This window comes from Erinaceus europaeus, chromosome 6 (genome assembly GCF_950295315.1).
Source record: "Erinaceus europaeus chromosome 6, mEriEur2.1, whole genome shotgun sequence".
Lineage (NCBI taxonomy): Eukaryota > Metazoa > Chordata > Mammalia > Eulipotyphla > Erinaceidae > Erinaceus > Erinaceus europaeus.
The window spans coordinates 67955193-67977399 of record NC_080167.1 but is presented as its reverse complement, the minus strand read 5'-3'; positions in this window follow the sequence as shown (position 1 = coordinate 67977399).

Here is a 22207-nt window from a genome sequence, read left to right as displayed (position 1 = left end):
GTCTGTGTGAGTGCTGGAGACTCAAACCTACTGTCAGCTCAGCCCCTCACCCCTCCACCTCCTCCTCTGCTATTTCTCTTCCTCCTCCTCCCATACCACCACCTGTACCTTCTCCCTTTCTTTTTTTAAAAAGTTTTTAAAATTTTTTATTTATTTTCCCTTTGTTGTCCTTGTTGTTTTCATTGTTGTTTATTGATGTTGTTATTGGATAGGACAGAGAGAAATGGAGAGAAGGGAAGACAGAGGGGGAGAGAAAGATAGACACCTGCAGACCTGCTTCACCGCCTGTGAAGTGACTCCCCTGCAGGTGGGGAGCCAGGGGCTTGAACCCGGATCCTTAGGCTTGTCCCTGCGCTTTGCGCCACGTGTGCTTAACCCGCTGTGCTACCGCCCGACCCCCATGACCAGCCATTTCTAACCTACTTATGCCGCTTTGCTGTTTGCAATGGCAGCTCCGGCCTGCCCACAGCCCATTGTTTCTGCCCCATAGGGACTGCGGAGAAGCCCACAGTCCTGAGGGCAGTAGGAAGACTGGGGGTCCAACCTTTCAAGCATAAGGACAAGGGCCAGATGATTGCACCAGCTGTGGCTCTGCAGGCTTATCCCTCGGCCTGATCCCTTTGCCTGCTTCTGGCCCCGGGAGCTCACTTTTTTTTTTTACCAGAGCACTGCTCAGCTCTGGCTTATGGTGGTGCGAGGGATTGAACCTGGGACTTCGGAGCCTCAGGCACAAGAGTCTCTGTATAACCATTATGCTATCTACCCTCCGCCCCCCCCTTTTAAAATATTTATATATAAAAAGGAAACACTGACAAAGCCATAGGATAAGAGGGGTACAACTGGGAGTCGGGCAGTAGTGCAGAGGGTTAAGCGCACGTGGTGCAAAGTCCAAGGACCCGAGTAAGGATCCGGGTTCGAGCCCCCGGCTCCCCACCTGCAGGGGAGTCGCTTCACAAGCAGGTCTGCAGGTGTCTGTCTTTCTCTCCTTCTCTGTGTCTTCCCCTCCTCTCTCCATTTCTCTCTGTCCTATCCAACAACGACGACATCATCAACAACAACAATAATAACTACAGCAACAATGAAAAACAGCAAGGGCAACAAAAGGGAAAATAAATATTTTTTTAAAAGGGGGGTACAACTCCACACAGTTCCCACCACCAGAACTCCATATCCCAGCCCCTCCCCTGATAGCTTTCCCATTCTCTATCCCTCTGGGAGTATGGACCCAGGATCATTGTGGGATGCAGAAGGTGGAAGGTCTGGCTTCTGTAATTGCTTCCCCGCTGAGCATGGGCGTTGGCAGGTGGATCCATACCCCCAGCCTGTCTCTCTCTTTCCCTAGTGGGGCGGGGCTCTGGGGAAGCGGGGCTCCAGGACATATTGGTGGGGTCGTCTGCCCAGGGGAGTCCGGTTGGCATCATGGTAGCATCTGGAACCATGGTGCAGGCACTGAGCCCCAGCAATAACCATGAAGGCAAAACAATAAATAAGTAAATATTTTGCCTGGTGTGGCTGATCCCAAAACAGCACCTGGCCCCAGGTCAGAGAGCAGATAACTCCAAGCCTGGATGTCAGCCCACAACCTTCCTGGCCCCACCCCATCATGGGTGGGTCTGGTCTGAGCTGTCACAGCAGAGCCACTCCCACCCCACCCCCCTGTCATCTCCGCTGCTGTCCTGCTGCTCACCCAGTTGACTGGGAAGCTATTTGGACAAGGGGATGTGTTGCCTTTTATCTCATTAGAAACATCTTCCCGCAGTCTTAGGCCTTTGGAATCTAAGTTCATTTCCCACGTCTACGCTCGACCGGACCTGCCAATATACGCGGATATCTTCGCCCACCCTGTCCAACGCTTGACGTCTCGTCACCCAATCTGGTCCCCTATGCCTACACTGAACTTCTCTGTTCCAGTCTCTTGGAAATAGAGCTGGCAGTCAGCTGAAGTAAAGAACAAACACCTCATCACAGACCCCTGCGAGCGTCAACCCGGCTTTGACCTAGCACGTTATGATTGGGCCCTCCTCAATCGCTATCGAACAGGCCATGGCCGGTGCGCCGCTATGTTCCATCGCTGGGGAGCCAGAGACGACCCGAACTGCCCCTGCGGCTCCAGACAGACTATGACCCACATAGTCAACGACTGCCACCTCTCCAGATTCAAAGGAGGTCTCGAAACTTTACATCAGGCTCAACCTGACGCTGTTGACTGGCTACGGAAGAAGGGCAAACGCTAGAAGAAGAAGGAATGGAGCAAGGAGAGCCCGTGGCCTAGGGCAGAAAGTCCTGAAATGGAGCCTTAAACCCAAGGGCATTCCTGGCAGTGCCCAGCTCTGAGATGGACAGGGAGAGTGGGGAGAGCCAGTGAGCCTGGAGCAAAGGCCTGAGGCCCTCACCCAGCACCAAGGGATTGCCTGCTAACTAGGCCTTCGCCCTGAGGGGTGTGGCGGGGAGGACGGGGCTGGGAAGTGGAGCAGCGCTTGACAAGGAAAGGGTGTCTAGCTGAAGATGTGATGGCGTGAGAGAGAAACAGGAATGGAGAGGGCGGGCACTCTTGCAAGAAGGCAGCTTTGTTTCTGCCCACTTGGTGGGGGGTGGCAGCTCTGGCCCCTGGGGCTAAGTGGGCGGAGCAGAAGAAGCTCTCCAGTGGGAACAGGTTGGCAGCTCTGCTGAGAAGGCCAGGCGGGCGCTGGGGGGAGGGGAGTCTTCCAGACCTGCATCTGGGGGCTCTACGTGATCATGATCATGGGGTGCCCGGACAGAAGTCCTTCCTGGATCTGGGTCACCTACCTAGAATTTTCTTCTAAAAGCAAAAAAGTTTTATTTTTACTTATTTATTTTTTAAAATATACCTTTTTTTGCTTCCAAGGTTATTGTTGGGGCTTGGTGCTGACACTATGAATCCACCAATCCTGCCGGCCATTTTTAAATTTTTTTTTTTTGCCTCCAGGGTTATTGCTGGGGCTCGGTGCCTGCACCATGAATCCACTGCTCCTGGAGGCCATTTTCCCCCCTTCTGTTGCCCTTGTTGTTGTAGCCTTGTGGTTATTATTGTTGATGTCGTTTGCTGTTGGATAGGACAGAGAGAATAGGGATAGGGATAGGAATAGGGATGTCGTTTGCTGTTGGATAGGAGAGAGGAGGGGAAGACAGAGAGGGAGAGAGAAAGACAGACACCTACAGACCTGCTTCACCACCTGTGAAGCGACTCCCCTGCAGGTGGGGAGCCTGGGACTCGATCCAGGATTTTTACGCCGGTCCTTGCGCTTTGCGCCACACGCGCTTAACCCGCTGCGCCACCATCCGACTCCCATTCTACCAGTATTTTTTTAAAATTTGTTTTATTTATTTATTCCCTTTTGTTACCCCTGTTGTAGTTATTATTGTTGTTGATGTCGCTCGTTGTTGGATAGGACAGAGAGAAATGGAGAGAGGAGGGGAAGACAGAGAGGGGGAGAGAAAGATAGACACCTGCAGACCTGCTTCACCGCCTGTGAAGCGACTCCCCTGCAGGTGGGGAGCCGGGGGCTCGAACCGGGATCCTTATGCTGATCCTTGCGCTTTGCACCACGTGCGCTTAACCCGCTGCGCTACCGCCCGACTCCCCTACCAGTATTTTAACCATAATCTCACATCCTGATATCTTTTTTAAAAATTTTTTTAGTATCTATTTATTCATTGAACAGAGATAGCCAGAAATTGAGAGGAAGGGGGAGATAGGGTGAGAGACAGAGAGACAGCTGCAGCCCTGCTTCACCACTTGTGAAACTCTCCCCCTGCAGGTGGGGACCAGGGGCTTGAACCTGGGTCCTTGCGCACTGTAACATGTGCGCTCAATCAAGTGCGCCACTACCTGGTCCCTGACATCTTTTTTTAAAGATATTATTTATTTATTCCCTTTTGTTGCCCTTGATGTTTTTTTTTGTTGTAGTTATTATTGTTGTTGTTATTGATGTCTTTGTTGTTGGATAGGACAGAAAGAAATGGAGAGAGGAGAGGAAGACAGAGACGGGGAGAGAAAGACAGACACCTGCAGACCTGCTTCACTACTTGTGAAGCGACTCCCCTGCAGGTGGGAAGCTGGGGACTCGAACCGGGAACATCCTGACTTTTTTTTTTTTAATTATCTTTATTTATATGATAGAGACAACCAAAACTCTCGAGGAGGGGATGATAGAGAGGAAGAGGAGAGAGACAGAGAGATACCTGCAACACTGCTTCACCACTTGCAAAGCTTTTCCCCTGCAGGTGGGACGAGCTTGGGTGGACGCTTCTTTCTGACCACACACACAGTCAACACACCAAGTCCCCCCTCACCCAGGGCCACCTTCTCCCCCACCTGCTGGCTCCCTCTCTGCTGCCCAGACTGTGGTGCCCTTCTGGTCCCTCTGCTCCCCAAAGGCGAGGGGGGTCTGGAGTGCTGAAGGGCTGTGTCCCAGGCAGGAGCTCAGCCCCCGTCCCCCAACTCCTCACAGGAGAACAGGGTGCCTGAATACAGTTCTTTTTATTATTTATTCCCTTTTGTTGCCCTAGTTGTTTTATTGTTGTAGTTATTATTATTGTCATCATTGTTTGTTTTGCCTCCAGGGTTAGTGCTGGGGCTCAGTGCCTGCACCATGAATCTACTGCTCCTAGCGGCCATTTTTTTCCCCTTTTGTTGCCCTTGTTATTGTTGATGTCGTTCACTGTTGGATAGGACAGAGAGAAATGGAGAGAGATGGGGAAGACAGAGGGGTAGAGAAAGACAGACACCTGCAGACCTGCTTCACCACCTGTGAAGTGACTCCCCTGCAGGTGGGGAGCTGGGGGATCGAACTGGGATCCTTATGCCGGGTCCTTGCGCTTTCTGCCACGTGCGCTTAACCCGCTGCACTACCACCAGACCCCCAAGGGATCCCTATTCTTTTGTAATTTTTTTTTGTTACCAAAGTAGAAGACATCATGGGTATGGTTCATAGCCATGTATGCAGCAAAGTTCTGGGAGGGGGTCCCCTCTCCACCCCGTCCCCCAATAACCACCCTAGTCCTCACAGACTAAGACACAGTTTAGCCAATATATGTATATGTACCTGTGTGCGCGCGCAGGCCTGCTGGCTTTCTTATGTATATTCCACACACAGTGAAACCGTCTTTCACCTCCCTCCTTACTTCACTAGCCACAAGCACCTCCCGCCCCACCCACCGCACACAGTCCCATTGTTTCTAATTGCAGAGTGCGGAGTGTTCCGCTGAATACACACCCCACACCTTTGTGAATCCAATTATCTGCTGGTGGGTATTTAAGGTGTTTCCACTCCTAGGCTACCTACCATAAGTCATGCAGATGTGAACACAGGGGTGTACATGTCCCTTCACATCAGTGGGTGTTTTTAAGATGCTTTCCTTTTTTTACATTTTATTTATTTTGATTTATATACATATATAAGTATATATATATATATATATATATACATATATATGCTTTTTTAATGCATATGGTTATTTGGTTTTTTTCATGATTCTTTATTTCCTTTTGTTGCCCTTGTTTATTGTTGTTGTAGTTCCTGTTGTCATTGATGTCGTTGTTGTTGGATAGGACAGAGAAAAATGGAGAGAGGAGGGGAAGACAGAGAGGGGGAGAGAAAGACAAACACCTGCAGACCTGCTTCACTGCTTGTGAAGCGACTCCCCTGCAGGTGGGGAGCCGGGGGCTCAAACAGGGATCCTTAGGCTGGTCCTTGCACTGTGTGCCACCTGCACTTAACTCGCTGCGCTACCACCCAACTCCCTATATGCTTTTTTTTTAATGTTTTCTTTTTTTAAAAAAATATTTATTTATTTTCCCTTTTTTTTGCCCTTGTTGTTTTATTGTTGTAGTCATTATTGTTGTTGTTATTGATGCCTTCGTTGTTGGATAGGACAGAGAGAAATGGAGAGAGGAGGGGGAGACAGGGAGAGAGAAAGATAGACACCTGCAGACCTGCTTCACCGCTTGTGAAGCGACTCCCCTGCAGGTGGGGAGCCGGGGGCTTGAACCTAGACCCTTATGCCGGTCCTTGTGCTTTGTGCCACCTGCGCTTAACCGCTGCGCTACCGCCCGACTCCCCCTATATGCTTTTTTAAAAAAAAGAATTTATTTATTTACTCATGAGAAAGACAGGAAGAGAGAAAGAAAGAACCAGACATCCCTCTGGTACATGTGCTGCCAGGGATCGAACTCAGGACCTCATGCTTGAGAGTACAATGCTTATCCACTGTGCCACCTCAGGGACACCTCTCTCTCTCTCTCTCTCTCTATATATATATATATATATATATATATATATATGGTCCGGGAGGTGGCACAGTGGATAAGCATTGTACTCTCAAGCATGAGGTCCTGAGTTCGATCCCTGGCAGCACATGTACCAGAGGGATGTCTGGTTCTTTTTTTTTTATATATAATTTATTTCTTTATTGGGGAATTAATGTTTTACATTCAACAGTAAATACAATAGTTTGTACATGCATAACATTCCCCAGATTCCCATTTAACAATACAACCCCCACTATGTCATTCATCATCTTTCATGGACCTGTATTCTCCCCACCCACCCACCCACCCCAGAGTCTTTTACTTTGGTGCAATATGCCAATTCCATTTCTGTCTGGTTCTTTCTCTCTGTCCCCTGCTATCCCTCTCATGATAAATAAATAAAATATTAAAAAGAGAGAGAGAGAGAGATACACAAAAAGACCAGGACAGGAGCTGTCGGGCGGTAGCACAGTGGGTTAAGTGCAGGTGGCGCTAAGCGCAAGGATCATCACAAGGATCCCGGTTCGAGCCCCCTGACTTCCCACCTGCAGAGGAGTCGCTTCACAGGCAGTGAAGCAAGTCTGCAGGTGTCTGTCTTTCTCTCTCCCTCTGTCTTCCCCTCCTCTCTCCATTTCTCTCTGTCCTATCCAACAATGATGACATCAACAACAATAATAATAACTACAACAATAAAACAAGGGCAACAAAAAGGAATAAATAAATAAATAAAGATCAAGGCAGGAGCTGAGTTGTGGTGCACCTGGTTAATCTCATGTTACAATGCACAAGGACCCAGGTTCAAAGCCCCCAGTCCCCACCTGCAGGGGAAAGCTTTGCAAGTGGTGGAGAAGTTCTACAGGTGTCTCTCTGACTCTTTCCCTCTCTACTTCCCCCCAAATTTCTGGCTCTCAAATAAATACGGATTCAAAAAAAAGAAAGACCAGAGCACTGCTCAGTTCCAGCTAGATTGAACGTGGAACCCCAGAGTCTTAGGCATGAAGGTCTTTTGAAGAACCATTATGCTGTCTCCCCAGCCCCAGAATCATCGCCTTTAGGCTGTCTACATGCCTCAGAGTGCTGTTGCTGGATCATATGTAATTTCTCTCTCTCTCTCTCTCTCTCTCTCGCTCTCTCGCTCTCGCTCTCGCTCTTTTTTTTGCCTCCAGGGTTATTGCTGGCGCTCGGTGCCTACACCACGAATCCACTGCTCCTGGAGGCTATTTTTTTTTTTCCCTTTTGTTGCCCTTGTTGTTTATTGCCATTGTGATTATTATTGTTGTTGTTGGATAGGACAGAGAGAAATGGAGAGAGGAGGGGAAGACAGAGAGGGGGAGAGAAAGACAGACAGCTGCAGACCTGCTTCACTGCCTGTGAAGCGACTTCCCTGCAGGTGGGGCGCCAGGGGCTTGAACCAGGATCCTTGCACCAGTCCTTGTGCTTTGCGCCACGTGCGCTTAACTCACTGCATTACTGCCCGACCCCCATAATTCTCTTTTTATTTGTTTAGACTCTCCATACCATCTTCCAAAGGGGCTGCCTCAGTTTGCCTTCCCACCAGCAGTGAGAGTTCCCTTTTCTCCACAACCTCACCCACACCTGTCATTCCCTGTCTTGTTAATGGAGGCCTTTCTCAAAGGTGTGAGATGGGCTCTCAGTGTAGTTTAATTTGCATTTCCCTAGTGCTAAGCAGAGTGGTGTTGCTTCATATGACTGTGGGCCATGTGTATACCTTCTTTTTTTTTTTTTTTATTTTATTTAAGAAAGGATTAATTAACAAAACCATAGGGTAGGAGGGGTACAACTCCACACAATTCCCACCGCCCAATCTCCATATCCCACCCCCTCCCCCGATAGCTTTCCCATTCTCTATCCCTCTGGGAGCATGGACCCAGGGTCATTGAGGGTTGCAGAAGGTAGAAGGTCTGGCTTCTGTAATTGCTTCCTCGCTGAACATGGGCGTTGACTGGTCGGTCCATACTCCCAGTCTGCCTCTCTCTTTCCCTAGTAGGATGGGTCTCTGGGGAAGCTGAGCTCCAGGACACATTGGTGGTGTCTTCAATCCAGGGAAGTCTGGCCGGCATCCTGATGACACCTGGAACCTGGTGACTGAAAAGAGAGTTAACATACAAAGCCAAACAAATTGTTGAGCAATCATGGACCCAAAGCTTGGAAAAGTGGAGAGGAAGTATTAGGGAGGTACTCACTGTAAACTCTAGTATACTTCTGCTTTCTTACTTTGGTGCCATACTCCAAACTCAGTCAATTTCTGCTTTGTGTTTCTACTTCTTTTTTTTTTTTACATGCATAACATTCCCCAGATTCCCATTTAGCAATACAACCCCCACTATTTCATTCATCATTTTTCATGGACCTGTATTCTCCTCACCCACCCACCCACCCCAGAGTCTTTTACTTTGGTGTAGTACTCCAATTCCATTTCAGGTTCGACTTGTGTTTTCTTTTCTAATCTTGTTTTTCAACTTCGGCCTGAGAGTGAGATCATCCCATATTCATCCTTCTGTTTCTGACTTATTTCACTCAACATGATTTTTTCAAGGTCCATCCAAGATCGGCTGAAAACAGTGAAGTCACCATTTTTTACAGCTGAGTAGTATTCCATTGTGTATATATACCACAACTTGCTCAGCCACTCGTCTGTTGTTGGACACCTGATGTGTATACCTTCTTTAGAAAGCCATCAATTCAGTTCTTTTGCTCACATTTTTTTAAATTTATTCATTCCCTTTTGTTGACCTTGTTTTTCATTGTTATAGTCGTTGTTGGATAGGACAGAGAGAAATGGAGAGAGGAGGGGAAGACAGAGAGGGGGAGAGAAAGACACCTGCAGACCTGCTTCATCGCCTGTGAAGCGATTCCCCTGCAGGTGGGGAGCCGGGGGCTCGAACCGGGATAGTTTCATCTTTCTACATGTGACCGCTCAGTTTCCCCATGTATTTCCATCTTCACTTTAAAGAAAAATATATATATTTATGGGGGTAGATAGCATAATGGTCATGCAAAGAAACTCTCATGCCTGAGACGGCGAAGCCCCAGGTTCAATCCCTCGCACCACCATAAGCCAGAGCTGAGCAGTGCTCTGGTGTTTCTCACTGTGTCTTTCTCTCTGTGCATCTCTCTCAAAAATAAAAATAAATAAATAAATAAAATACTGTTTTATAAAAAGCATATATATATTTATTTAGGAGAGGACCAGGACATCATGTTGACACATGGATGCTGGGGCCTGAGCCAGGGACGCCATGCTGAAGACTGTCCACTGTGCCTTGTGCCTTGTGCCTTGTGCCTTGTGCCATGCCACACATCCCCTTCATCTAAGGACTTTCCAGACTGTTCAGAAAGCCTGCACCTGCTTCCGGAGTTCCCTTGTCCCCATATCCTTGCCAACTGTCATTTCCTATATTGCTGATGCTCCTGTTGCCTTTTTTCTTTTTTTCCCCTCCAGGGTTATTGCTGGGCTCGGTGCCTGCACCAGGAATCCACCGCTCCTGGAGGCCATTTTTCCCCCTTTTGTTGCCCTTGTGGTTGTAGCCTCGTTGTGGTTATTATTATTGCCATTGTTGATGTCATTCGTTGTTGGATAGGATAGAGAGTAATGGAGAGAGGAGGGGAAGACAGAGAGGGGGAGAGAAAGACAGACACCTGCAGACCTGCTTCACCGCTTGTGAGGCAACCTCCCTGCAGGTGGGGAGCCGGGGGCTCGAACCGAGATCCTTACACCGGTCCCTGCACTTTGCGCTATATCTGTTGCCTTTTCAAAACAGGTCACAGCCTGCATGTGAGAGAGAAGCCCAGGCCGTGGCAGGCACAGTGGGTGAAGCACTGGTCTAGGGCGTGAGGTCCCAGCAGTGCACGTGCAGCTGCCCTCCCCGCGCTCCCCATTAATGATGAAACATTCTGGAAAGCTGAGGGAATCCACCCAGAATCACACCCCACACTCCCAGGAACACCTGAGCACTGTGCCATCAGAGCAGCAGAGTCTGGCCTCAGTTGAGGTCTTGCAAGCCCCCTTCCCTCCACCTCGTCCCAGTCCTGAGGAGTCAGACAAGGGGAGTCAAAAGATATTTGGCTCAACCTGTTTCCACCAGAGGAAGGGCCTGGGTGGAGGGAAGGGTGGAAGCAGATTTCAAAAGGCTCTTTAGTCCTTCGGGAACTGGTTGCTAGCTAATTGCCTTCTGTCCAGAATCTTCTGGTCAAAGAGTCAGGGTGTTCTCTACAAACACACACGCACACGTACACGCACGCACACACACACGTATACACACACACAAACACACACACACACACCGGCTGTGTGACGTACCACAGACAGGAGCACCCCCTCCCCCCACACACACCAGGAGCACCTCCTGGGTACTGCTTCCATCTTGAAAGCTGAGAGACAAGTGTGATCATGCATTGTCCCCTCCCGTCTCAGCCTGCTGTCCTCAGCGCCCTGAGATGACCCCGTGCGAAGCCAGTGATCCTCCTGTCACTGAAGGAGGAGGAGACCGAGAGGCCAGGAGTTAGACGCAGATGACCTTGCTGGCAGAGCCCAAGCCCTTACCGCGCCTACCAACTGCTCCCGGGAACCCTGGGGCGCTCACTCAGGATGGAATGAGGGTGCGGGGATCTGGGTGGCCGGGTGGGGTGCACTTCTTCCATGGTGGGCGGGATGCCCACATTCCAGGGAGCCGCAGCTCAGGGCCAGCACGCAGCAGGAGGATGGTGCCAGGCTGCTGAGAACACTCCTCCCTTCCCTTTGCATCTGAAAGTTGGTTGAGAGCAGGAAATCCTGAGTGATGACAGATAATAATGATAATGATGATAATGGCGATTACTGAGAGACAGCCACTCTGGCACATGCAAGGCTGGGGACTGAACTTGGGACCTCATGTGTACACATCAGGCACTCTACCCACTGCTCCACATCCTGGAAAGCTCATGGGGTGGAGGGGCACTCAGTGACCAGAGGGGCTGCTCCCTACCATCACACACAAAGGAATGAGGCCCTGGGTTCGATTCCCAGCACTGCATGTGGCGGGAGGGATGCTGTGGACCCTCTCTCATGGAAATAAATAAATACAAGGGGTCCGGCCGTAGCGCAGCGGGTTAAGCGCACGTGGCACAAAGTGCAAGGACCGGCATAAGGACCCCAGTTCAAGCCCCTGGCTCCCCACCTGCACAGGAGTCGCTTCACAGGCAGTGAAGCAGGTCTGCCGGTGTCTGTCTTTCTCTCCCCCTCTCTGTCTTCCCCTCCTCTCTCCATTTCTCTCTGTCCTATCCAACAATGGCATCAATAACAACAAAAATAATAACTATAACAATAAAACAACAAGGCAACAAAAGGGAATAAATTTTTTTTAAGATTTTATTTATTTATGAGAAAGATAGGGGAGAGAGAGAAAGAACCAGACATCACTCTGGTACATGTGCTGCCAGGGATTGAACTCAGGACCTCATGCTTGAGAGTCTAGTGCCTTAGCCACTGCGCCACCTCCTGGACCACACGGGAATAAATAAATATTTTTAAAAAAAGAAAATTGGTAAAGGGACACTACTAGGCTGTGACCTTTATTTATTTCTAATCTTTTTACTTTATATTTATTATTGGATAGACAAAGAGAAATTGAGAGAGGAGGAGGAGGTAGAGAGGTGAAGAGGGGAAGAGACACCTATAGCCCTGCTTCACCACTCGTGAAGCTTTCCCCCTGCAGGTGGGGACCAGGGGCTTGAACTTGGATCCTTGCACACTGTAATGTGTGAGCTTAACCAGATGCGCCACCGCCTGGCCTCTTTGTCTGTTTGGACCTTTGTTTCTTGACTCTGAAGAATTAAAATGTGTAACGCCACAGAGAAAAGTGACATTTCTCAGAATTCCTTGTACTGAAAACAAAGAAAGGGGCAAAGCACAGCAGAGAAGAACAAGGTAAATTCCTGACAGGAGAGGGTCCGGGGTCTGTCCCTGGACAGCCAGAAAGACCTGAAGGACAGACGGGACAAAGTGGCACAAGCGAAGGCCAGACCACATGGACATCTCTCCTGACTATTCTTGTACTTTTGTATTTAAAAATTAAATTTTATGTCTTCTTTCTTTTAAAGCTCTAATTCTGAATCAGCCACTAACTTATTTTTTAAAAACGTTTATTTATTCCCTTTTGTTGTCCTTGTTGTTTTATGGTTGTAATTATTGTAGTTATTGATGTCGTCGTTGTTGGAATCCACTAACTTATTTTTCCCCCTTTTGTTGCCCTTGTTTTTTTATCGTCATTGTGGTTATTATTATTTTTGTTATTGATGTCGTTGTTAGGACAGAGAGAAATGGAGAGAGGAGGGGAAGACAGAGGGGGAGAGAAAGACAGACACCTGCAGACCTGCTTCACCGCCTGTGAAGCGACTCCCCTGCAGGTGGGGAGCCGGGGGCTCGAACCGGGATCCATCCTTTCGCTGGTCCTTGCACTTTGTACCACCTGTGCTTAACCTGCTGCGCTACTGCCCAACCTCCTAAAAAATTTTTAAATGTACTTATTATTATTTATTTTTATTGTCTTTATTACTTTTTAATACTTTCTTAAATATTTATTTCCTTTTGTCCCCCTTGTTGTTTTGTCTTTATTTTTAAATTTTTTTAAATTTAATTTATTTGTTAATGAGAAAGATAGAAGAAGAGAGAGAAAGAGCCAGACATCACTCTGGTACATTCTTCTTCTAGCGTTTGCCACTCTGGTACATGTGCTGCTAGGGATCAAACTCAGGACCTCATGCTTGAGAGTCTAATGCCTTATCCACTGAGCCACCTCCCAGACCACTTGTCTTTATTTATTTCTTGGATAGAGACAACCTGAAATGGAGAGGGGAGATAGAAGAAGAGAGACAGACATCTGCAGCACTGTTTCACGACTCGCAAAGCTTTTCCCCTGCAGGTGGGGCCCAGGGGAGCTCAAACCTGGATCCTTGTGCATTTTAACATGTGCGCTCAACCAGACACACTACTACCCAGACCCTAGTTTTGTTTTTGCTTAAATATTTATTGGTGTGCTTATAAAAGAGAGAAGACTCTCTTAAAAGCTTAGACCAGGGAGAACAGAAGCAACCGGTGGCACAACTATATACAAATAATATCAAGGACATAAATTATGGTGATGTTGTGTATGATACAGCAAATCCTAACAAAGGGATATTTCAAAGTTAACCCAATTTCGAAATAATGTGATTATAGCAATAATTATCTATTCTCTTCTTAAACCCTAAGACAGCAGGAACCTTTCGCTTCCTCTACAGAGCCTATATTTCCCCCAGTCCTGGAGCCTCTAGGGTGGTGCTCATTTTCCTGCAAGCTTCACTCAATTCATACCAAATGATATTGCATCTGCCGATCCCTAATCAACCTAATCAATGCAACGAGTACCACCTCAGCATGCTTCACCTCAGACTGTGTCCAGAGACGTCAGGCGTGGAATGTCAACCCTTCACCCTCGTTACTCGGGTGAGACCTTTCCTTTCATAGGATTCCCTAAATCCATTCTAGGAGGTTCACTTCCTAACAAAGTCCCAGAACCTAGATATAGACCAGGTCCCATGAGATAGGGCATATGTTCACACGTATCCATAAATTAGGGCAAAATATATACCTGAAAGCAAAAGTACACAATAGTCTGCAGTGAGTCAGTATAAAGTTCCTAATGAAATAGTGTCTACTTAGACTTAGATACCCTCCTCACCTACTTCCTATTACACTTCCCTCCCTCACTCCATAACTAACCTTATCAAAGCAAGGACTGCAAAAGCTGAATGAGGGCAAGAGACTGGCATACTTTAACAGTGACTCTTTAGTCACTATCAGGCCACACCATCAGCTGGGCCCTAATCGGGGAGTCCTGAGATTCCCAAACAGACATGATGGGCCTAGACCTCGAATAAATCCCTCTCTTCATTGTTACCGGTCATCTCTATCAGGAACAACACAACAGACCCCTTTGTGGGCCCCCATAGGACCTTGCCCTCAACTTGGATCAACAACGGTAGAGAATGTTCCATGTTCTGAAGGGAGGCTGGACAACATATTCTATGCTACACCTGAGGAAGATGGGTCCTGATACTGGGGCAGCTTGGAATGTTCCTACTCATGACCACAGAATGTGAGCTCAGATCTACAGGGATGCAGAGGTCACATAGGCTCCTAAGCTGAATATGGGCCCCAGATCACATCAAATTGATGGGGTTTACAGTCAACAATATTTATACCCCTTTCCCATATTAGGGAGCTGCTCTTTCCCTGATCCAGCTTTCTGGTCCTTTTTCCAGCCGTGACATCATCTCCCCAGACAGTAACTTGGATCCACAACTGTCATCCCAGGAGAAACAGGCCAAACCAGATCCTAATTTACCAGCAGGAAAGGACACTCTGGATGATCCTCAAACCCCAGTTCCTCCTTCAGGCCTGAGGGTGACTAGCAGCTGTTAATAAGCCTCAGCTCCAAGAGCCTCAGATCCAGGATCCAGATCCTAGAACGGAGTCCCTGCCTATGAGGGGGTCACTGGGGAAGGGACCCCCAGCTTGGTCACCAACATCCTGTGGTACTTGCAGGAAGCTGGGTCACCTGGAGACTTCTGGGAGGGACAGTGGGGAAGGAAACACTGTGGGGTTCGTGTCAGGGCTGCTCTGTGGAGATGAGCCGGCAAAGGCCCTACCTATCACTGCTGGGTCTTTGAGGTGGGAACACGAGGGGATTAGCTCAGTCACTTGGGGCAGTGCCCAGGAACAAAAAGGCCATGTCACAACTGTTTCCTGCTGGAGTGGCAGAGGCCCAGTTACTCAGAGAGGTGCCCCACCCACCCTCTGCCTGCCTCAGGCCAGAGCAATTTGCAACATCCTCACTCCCTTCCCCGCTGGGAAGCGCTGGGACCTGTAGCCATGCTGCCAGCTGGTTCGCTCACTCCGCCAGGGGCTGGCAAGGGCTCGCGTCTGTCTGTCTGCCCAGGGTCTGGGCTGCCTGCCTTCCAGAACTGAGAGGTCTGAAGCCAGCCGGGCTTGGGCCCGTGTCTGGTACCAGGCAATGCTGAGTTGGGTTTAGGTGGGTGAGTCTCTCCCTCCCTGATCTGAATGAACACATATGTATGTGTGGGAGAACAGGAAAGGCCACAGGAGGGGAGGACTCTCCAAACCCAGCTCCCAGCCAGGGGAGGGGTGGCAGGAAGGAGGTGACTCTTTCCCGCCCCAGTCAGCCTGTCTCTCACGTCCCACACGCCCGTGTTTAAGCACACACACAGGCTTCCCGGGCCTGCAGCTCCAGCCCTCCCCTCCCACCCTGTCACCTTTCCAGTGGCTGGTTTCTTCTCTACAGCTGGGTCTCATCTGCAAGGCCACCTATTTATTTATTTACCTCCATGGTTATTGCTGGGGCTTGGTGCCTGTACCACAAATCCACTGCTCCTGGAGGCCCCCCTTTTTTTTTCCCTTTTGTTTATTGGTGCTATTGTTACTATTATTGTTGTCGTTGTTGTTGGATAGGACAGAGAGAAACCGAGAGGGGAGGGGATGATAGAGAAGGGGAGAGAAAGATAGACATCTGGGGCCAGTTGGTGGTGCACTTGGTTGAGCACACACATTACAGTGCGCAAGGACCCAGGTTCGAGCCCCCTGTCCCCACCTGCAAGGGGCAAGCTTCACAGTGTTGCAGGTGTCTCTCTGTCTCTCACCCTCTCTATTTCTATCTCTATCTATCCAGTAAATAAATAAAGATAATTAAAAATTAAAAAAAGAAAGATAGACATCTGCAGGCCTGCTTCACCACCGTGAAGCAACTCCCCTGTAGATGGGGAGCTGGGGGGGGGGGGCTCGAACTGAGATCCTTACTCCGGTCCTTGCACTCTGCACCATGTGCGCTTAACCTGCTGCGCTACCACCCTGCCCCCTATTTATTTATTTTTTTAAAGATTTTATTTATTTATTTATGAGAAAGATAGGAGGAGAGAGAGAGAAAGAACCAGACATCACTCTGATACATGTGCTGCTAGGGATCAAACTCGGGACCTCATGCTTGAGAATCCAAAGCTTTATCACTGTGCTACCTCCTGGACCACCAAAGCCACTTTTTTTTTTTAATTTTCCCTTTTGTTGCCCTTGTTGTTTTTCGTTGTTGTTGTAGTTGTTGTTGTTGTTGTTGGATAGGACAGAGAGAAATGGAGAGAGGAGGGGAAGACAGAGAAGGGGAGAGAAAGAGAGACACCTGCAGACCTGCTTCACCGCCTGTGAAGCGACTCCCCTGCAGGTGAGGAGCTGGGGGGCTCAAACCGGGATCCTTATGCTGGTCCTTGTGCTTTGCACCACGTGCGCTTAACCCGCTGCTACCGCCCGACTCCCCCACACCTGGCACACTCTAAGGGTGTTTGGGGAAGGTGGTTGGTCACACCTGGGCTCTGTGGAAAGACAAGTGAGCTGAGAGTCGGACAGGTGCAGGGCAGGCCCCACATTCCTGCCGCCCTGGTGAGTCTGTCCTCACCAGCTGTCTGTCTCTACACTTCCACAACTGAATCCCTTCTGCACAGATTTACATCTTTGTAATAAAAAGTTTGAAATCTGCACACCCAATCACGGAGTCACCTGTAATTCCTTTCAAGACAGAGCTGTAACTAAACCCTCACTGGTGCCAGCCGCACCAAAGATGCCAAGCAGCCCACAGGCAGAAAGAATGTTCTAGATATTTGTCCTGGGAACAAGGAAGACTTTTAAATTTGAATAAGACAGGGAGTCGGGCGGTAGCGCAGCCAGTTAAGCGCAGGTGGTACAAAGCGCAAGAAGCAGCTGAAGGATCCCGGTTCGAGCCCCCGGCTCTCCACCTGCAGAGGAGTCGCTTCACAGGCGGTGAAGCAGGTCTGCAGGTGTCTGTCTTTCTCTCCCCCTCTCTGTCTCCCCCTCCTCTCTCCATTTCTCTCTGTCCTATCCAACAACAACATCAATAACAACAACAATAATAACTACAACAATAAAACAAGGGCAACAAAAGGGAAAATAAATATTTTAAAAAATAATAATGGGACTAGCTTGGGTTAGTCAGCAAAGCAGGAAGGAGGGGCACTGAGTACAGAAGGATTTTGACCCCTGGGCTTGGGGTCAAGACTAAGGTGGCCGTGGCTGATGGCCCACCAGGAAGCAGTGAGGCGAGAGGAAGATAGAACAGACATCTGACTGGGGAGAAGTCACCCACCCGGCGGGGAGAAAAAAAAACCCCAGAGGTGGATGTCAGGAAGAATATCAAGGGGCCGGGTGGTGGACACCTGGTTAGGCGCACATGATGCAATGTGCAAGGACCCAGGTTCAAGCCCCCAGTCCCCACCTGCAAGGGGCAAGCCTTGTGAGTGGTAAAGCAGTCTTGCAGATGTCTCTCTGTCTCTCTCCCTTCTCTATCACTTCCATCGCTCTTGATTTCTGGCTGTCTCTATCCAATAAATAAATCAAGATTCAAAAATAAAGATATGTCCAGGTTCAAGCCCCCAGTCCCCACCTGTAGGGGGAAAGCTTCACAAGTGTTGAAGAAGGGCTGCAGGTGTCTGTCTGTCTCTCCTACTTACTCAACCCTCCTCTCAATTTCTGACTGTCTCTATCCAATAAATAAATAAGGATAATAAAGAAAATCCTTATTAAAAAATAAAGATATGCAAGATACAATGAGATTCTGTTAAAAAGAAAGGTATTAATAGTAGTGGGGGGCAGAGAGCGTTAAAGAAAGATTTATTTATTTTTTAATATTTATTTATTCCCTTCTGTTGCCCTAGTTGTTTTATTGTTGTAGTTATTATTGTTGTCTGTCATCGTTGTTGGATAAGACAGAGAGAAATGGAGAGAGGAGGGAAAGACAGAGAGGGGGAGAGAAAGACAGACACCTGCAGACCTGCTTCACCACTTGTGAAGTGACTCCCCTGCAGGTGGGGAGCCGGGGGCTCGAACCAGGATCCTTATGTCGGTCCTTGCTCTTTGTGCCACGTGCACTTAACCCGCTGCGCTACCACCTGACTCCCAGATTTATTTTATTTAATTCACACGGGACAGAGAATTTCACAAGAAAGGAAGAGAGAGAGCAATAGGGCAGCACTATGGTCTGCGTAGGGCCAGAGACGCAGCCTGGGGTCTTGAGCATGCAAGTCTTACACTCTGCCAGCTGGGCTATCTCTCCAGCCATGTTTTCTGCTGTTATTGTGGTTGTCCCCAGGCCTCTTAGCGCCCCCAGGCTGACTTTTTCAGACAGAAAGAGAGAGACGGAGGGGGCGTCCCTGCTCTGTGTACGTGGCCTGTCCCCACAGCCACTACTTAAGAGTATTTAGCCCTCTCTCCTTTCCTAAGTAGCTTTTCTCTGCCTTGTGACTCTTCAGTTAGTAGCTATGTAAACCCCAGACCTTTAACCTGCTCACACGCTGCTTTGTTCCCTTGAAAAAAGAGATTTCTCGCTAGATTACACTCGAGACTATACCCCTTCATAGACCTGGGCAGATTCCTTGCCAGTCTCCTGGGTAAAATGACACCTCCCTCCCTGGCCCGGTAAATTAAAAACACAGGAAGCCACTGTCCCTCCACCCCCGTGGGGGACATTATGGGCTTCCCCATCCCTGCACCCTCAGAGACAGGTGGGCATGGGAGCACCATGATGGCACGGGGGGGGGGGGGGGGGGAGGGGGCTCCAGGGATGTGTGCTGCTGTAGTCTCTCGACCTTTCATCTCTCACTTCCCAAAGAAAGGAAGGTGAGGACTCAGCTGGCAGAATACATGCTTTATTTTTTCCTTTTTCTTTAATTAGAGATTTCAAATTCATTTACAAAATTGTAAGGTCGTAGGAATATAATTAATTCCACACTGTTCCCAACACCAGGTTCTATGTCCCATCCCCTCCATTGGAAACTGCAATAGTTCTCCCAAGGTCACAGATATGGGCTGATTCTATAACTATCTATCTATATCTATGTATCTATATATTTTCCCCATTTAAAAGTTGTTTATTATTGGCTGGAGGCAGGGAGAAATTGAGAGAGGAGGTGGAGATAGAGAGGGAAAGAGACAGAGAGACACTTGCAGCCCAGCTTCACCACTTGAGAAGTTTACCCCCTGCAGGGGGGGACCAGGGGCTTGAACCCCGATCCTTGCACACTGGAAGGTGTGCACTTAACCAGGTGCGCCACCACCTGGGCCCCAGTTCCCCCATTTTTTTCAATGTTCCTGCCTCCACTCCCCCTTTCTAGGTCACTCCTACACGTGTTATTATTTCCAAGTGTCCTTCCTTTGTCCTCCTCTCTCAGATAAGCAAAACAGCACCTGGCTTCCTCTGGGGTTTTCCAACTTTGTTTCCCTTTCATTGATGTAGAAAAACAAGGTTCCCGTGGTCCGGGAGGTGGCACAGTGATAGAGCTTTGGCCTCTCAAGCATGAGGTCCTGAATTCGATCCCCGGCAGCACATGTGCCAGAGTGATGTCTGGTTCTTTCTCTCTCCAAAGAAAGAAGAAGAAGGAAAAAAAAAAGAAAGACAAGATTCCTGGGCTCTGGGAGATGGTACAGTGGATTAAAGTGTTGGATTTGCAAGCAGGAAGTCCCAAGTTTGATCCCTGGCAGCCAATGTACCAGACTGATGTCTGTTTTTTTTTTTCTCTCCTCCTATCTTTCTCATAAATAAATAAATAATTTAAAATAAAAAAAAAAAAAAAAACAAGATTTCCCGGTGATCAATTCTTTTTTTTAATCTTTTTTTCATTCTTTTAAAAAAGTTATTTATTTATTCCCTTTTGTTGCCCGTTTTATTGTCGTAGTTATTGTTGATGATGTTGTTGTTGGATAGGACAGAGAGAAATGGAGAGGAGGGGAAGACAGAGAGGGGGAGAGAAAGAGACATCTGCAGACCTGCTTTACCACTTGTGAAGCGACTACCCTACAGGGGCTCGAAATGGGATCCTTATGCTGGTCCTTGCGTTTTGCGCCACGTGCGCTTAACCCACTGCACTACTGCCCGACTCCCCGGTGATCAATTCTTTGAACCCCATGGAACAGAGGTTCAGAGCCCTCTGGTCATCTTCCCCTATCACTTAGCCCTCTGGGAGCATGGACCAAATTTGGATCTTTATGGGGAGCAGAAGGTGAGAGGTCTGGCTTCTGTAATTGCTTCTCCGCTGCTGGACGTGGGCGTCGGCAGGTGGGTCCATCCCTCCAGCCTGTTTCTGTCTTTCCCTAGGAGGTGGTCGGGCCCTGGGGAGGGAAGATCCTGGAGCACATTGGTGCAGAACACAAACCTTAGCACACCTGAGGACTCGATATGAGCCCCTGATCACCAAGTCAGAGCACCACCTGTGGTGGGTGAAAGCTTCACAGGTGAGTGCCCCACAAAGTCCGGCAGCAAAAACAAACAACACTTCCTAGAGCACAACCCTACCCAAGCCTGAGGCCTCAGTGCTGTGGCAACTCTCCCATCCTCTGTCCCTCTCTCTGCAGCTGCAATGGAGCAAGAAGCTGCAATCAAACCAAACCAGCTACAGAGCTGCCACTTCCTGCCTCCCATGGAGAAAGCTGGGCCAAGGAATGTTGGTGTCACCTAGGTGGCCCGTCCCCAGGCCCGGGAGCACCGCGGGGGCTGACCAGGTGTCATTGTCCGGCTTACACAAGACCTGGATAGTGCTTTTCACAGATGGTGGTGTTCTGACAGCTATGAATGAAATCACGGGAGGTCAGATTTTGAAATGATAGTGACTGCAGGCCCCGGGGAAGTTTTGAAAGGGGAAGGGAGGAAACGCTGACTCCCAGGTCCTGGACAATCACACTCTCTGTCAGACTTGCTGGCTGTAGGGAGACACATTTTGGTAGAGGCTTAGGGAGTAGGAGGAAGAATTAGCAGTGCTGTGTGGCCTGGGAGGTGGGGCAGATGGCTAGAGCACTGAACTTAGTGCAGGAGATAGAACGAGAGTCCAGGTCTCAGTTATCACACGAGCCAGAAGGAGGCTCTGGTTCTCGCTCTTTCTCATGTTAATAAACATATATCGCTTTTTTTTTTAAAATTATTTATTGGTTAGAGACAGCCAGAAATCAAGAGGGAAGGGGGAAAATAGAGAGGGAGAGAGACAGAGACACACCAGCAGCAAAGATCTCCCCCTGCAGGTGGGGACTGGGGGGTCCTGAACCTTGTGCATTGTACCATGTGTGCTCAACCAGGCATGCCACCACCTAGACCCAACATTAATATATATATATATATATATATTTATTTATTTTGAGAGAGAAACAAAGAAACACCAGAGGTCTGCTCAGCTCTGGCTTATAGTGGTGTGCATGTGCTTGTGTGGGGGGGTTGAACCTGGGACTTTGGAGCCTCAGGCATGAGTCTGTTTGCATAACCATCAAGCTGTCTACCCCACACACTTGCTTTTTTTTTTTTTTTTTTGCTTCCAGGGTTATTGCTGGGGCTCAGTGCCTGAACCACAAATCCACTGCTCCTGGAGACTTTTTTTTTTTTTTAAAGGATTTTATTTATTTGTTAATGAGAAAGATAGGAGCAGAGAGAGAAAGAACCAGACATCAGTCTGGTACATGTGCTGCCAGGGATTGAACTCAGGACCTCATGCCTGAGAGTCCGATGCTTTATCCACTGCACCACCTCCCAGACCACGAAACTATTTTTTCCCTCCTTTTCTTGCCCTTGCTTTTTTGTTTGTTTTCTTCATATTTATTTACTTATTTTCCCTTTTGTTGCCCTTGCTTTTTTATTGCCGTTGTAATTACTGTTGTTGTCATTGATGTCATCGTTAGATAGGACAGAGAGAAATTGAGAGAGGAGGGGAAGACAGAGGGGGAGAGAAAGACAGACACCTGCAGACCTGCTTCACCGCCTGTGAAGCAACCCCCCTGCAGACGGGGAGCTGGGGGCTTGAACTGGGATCTTTTCGTTGGTCCTTGCGCTACCACCCAACCCC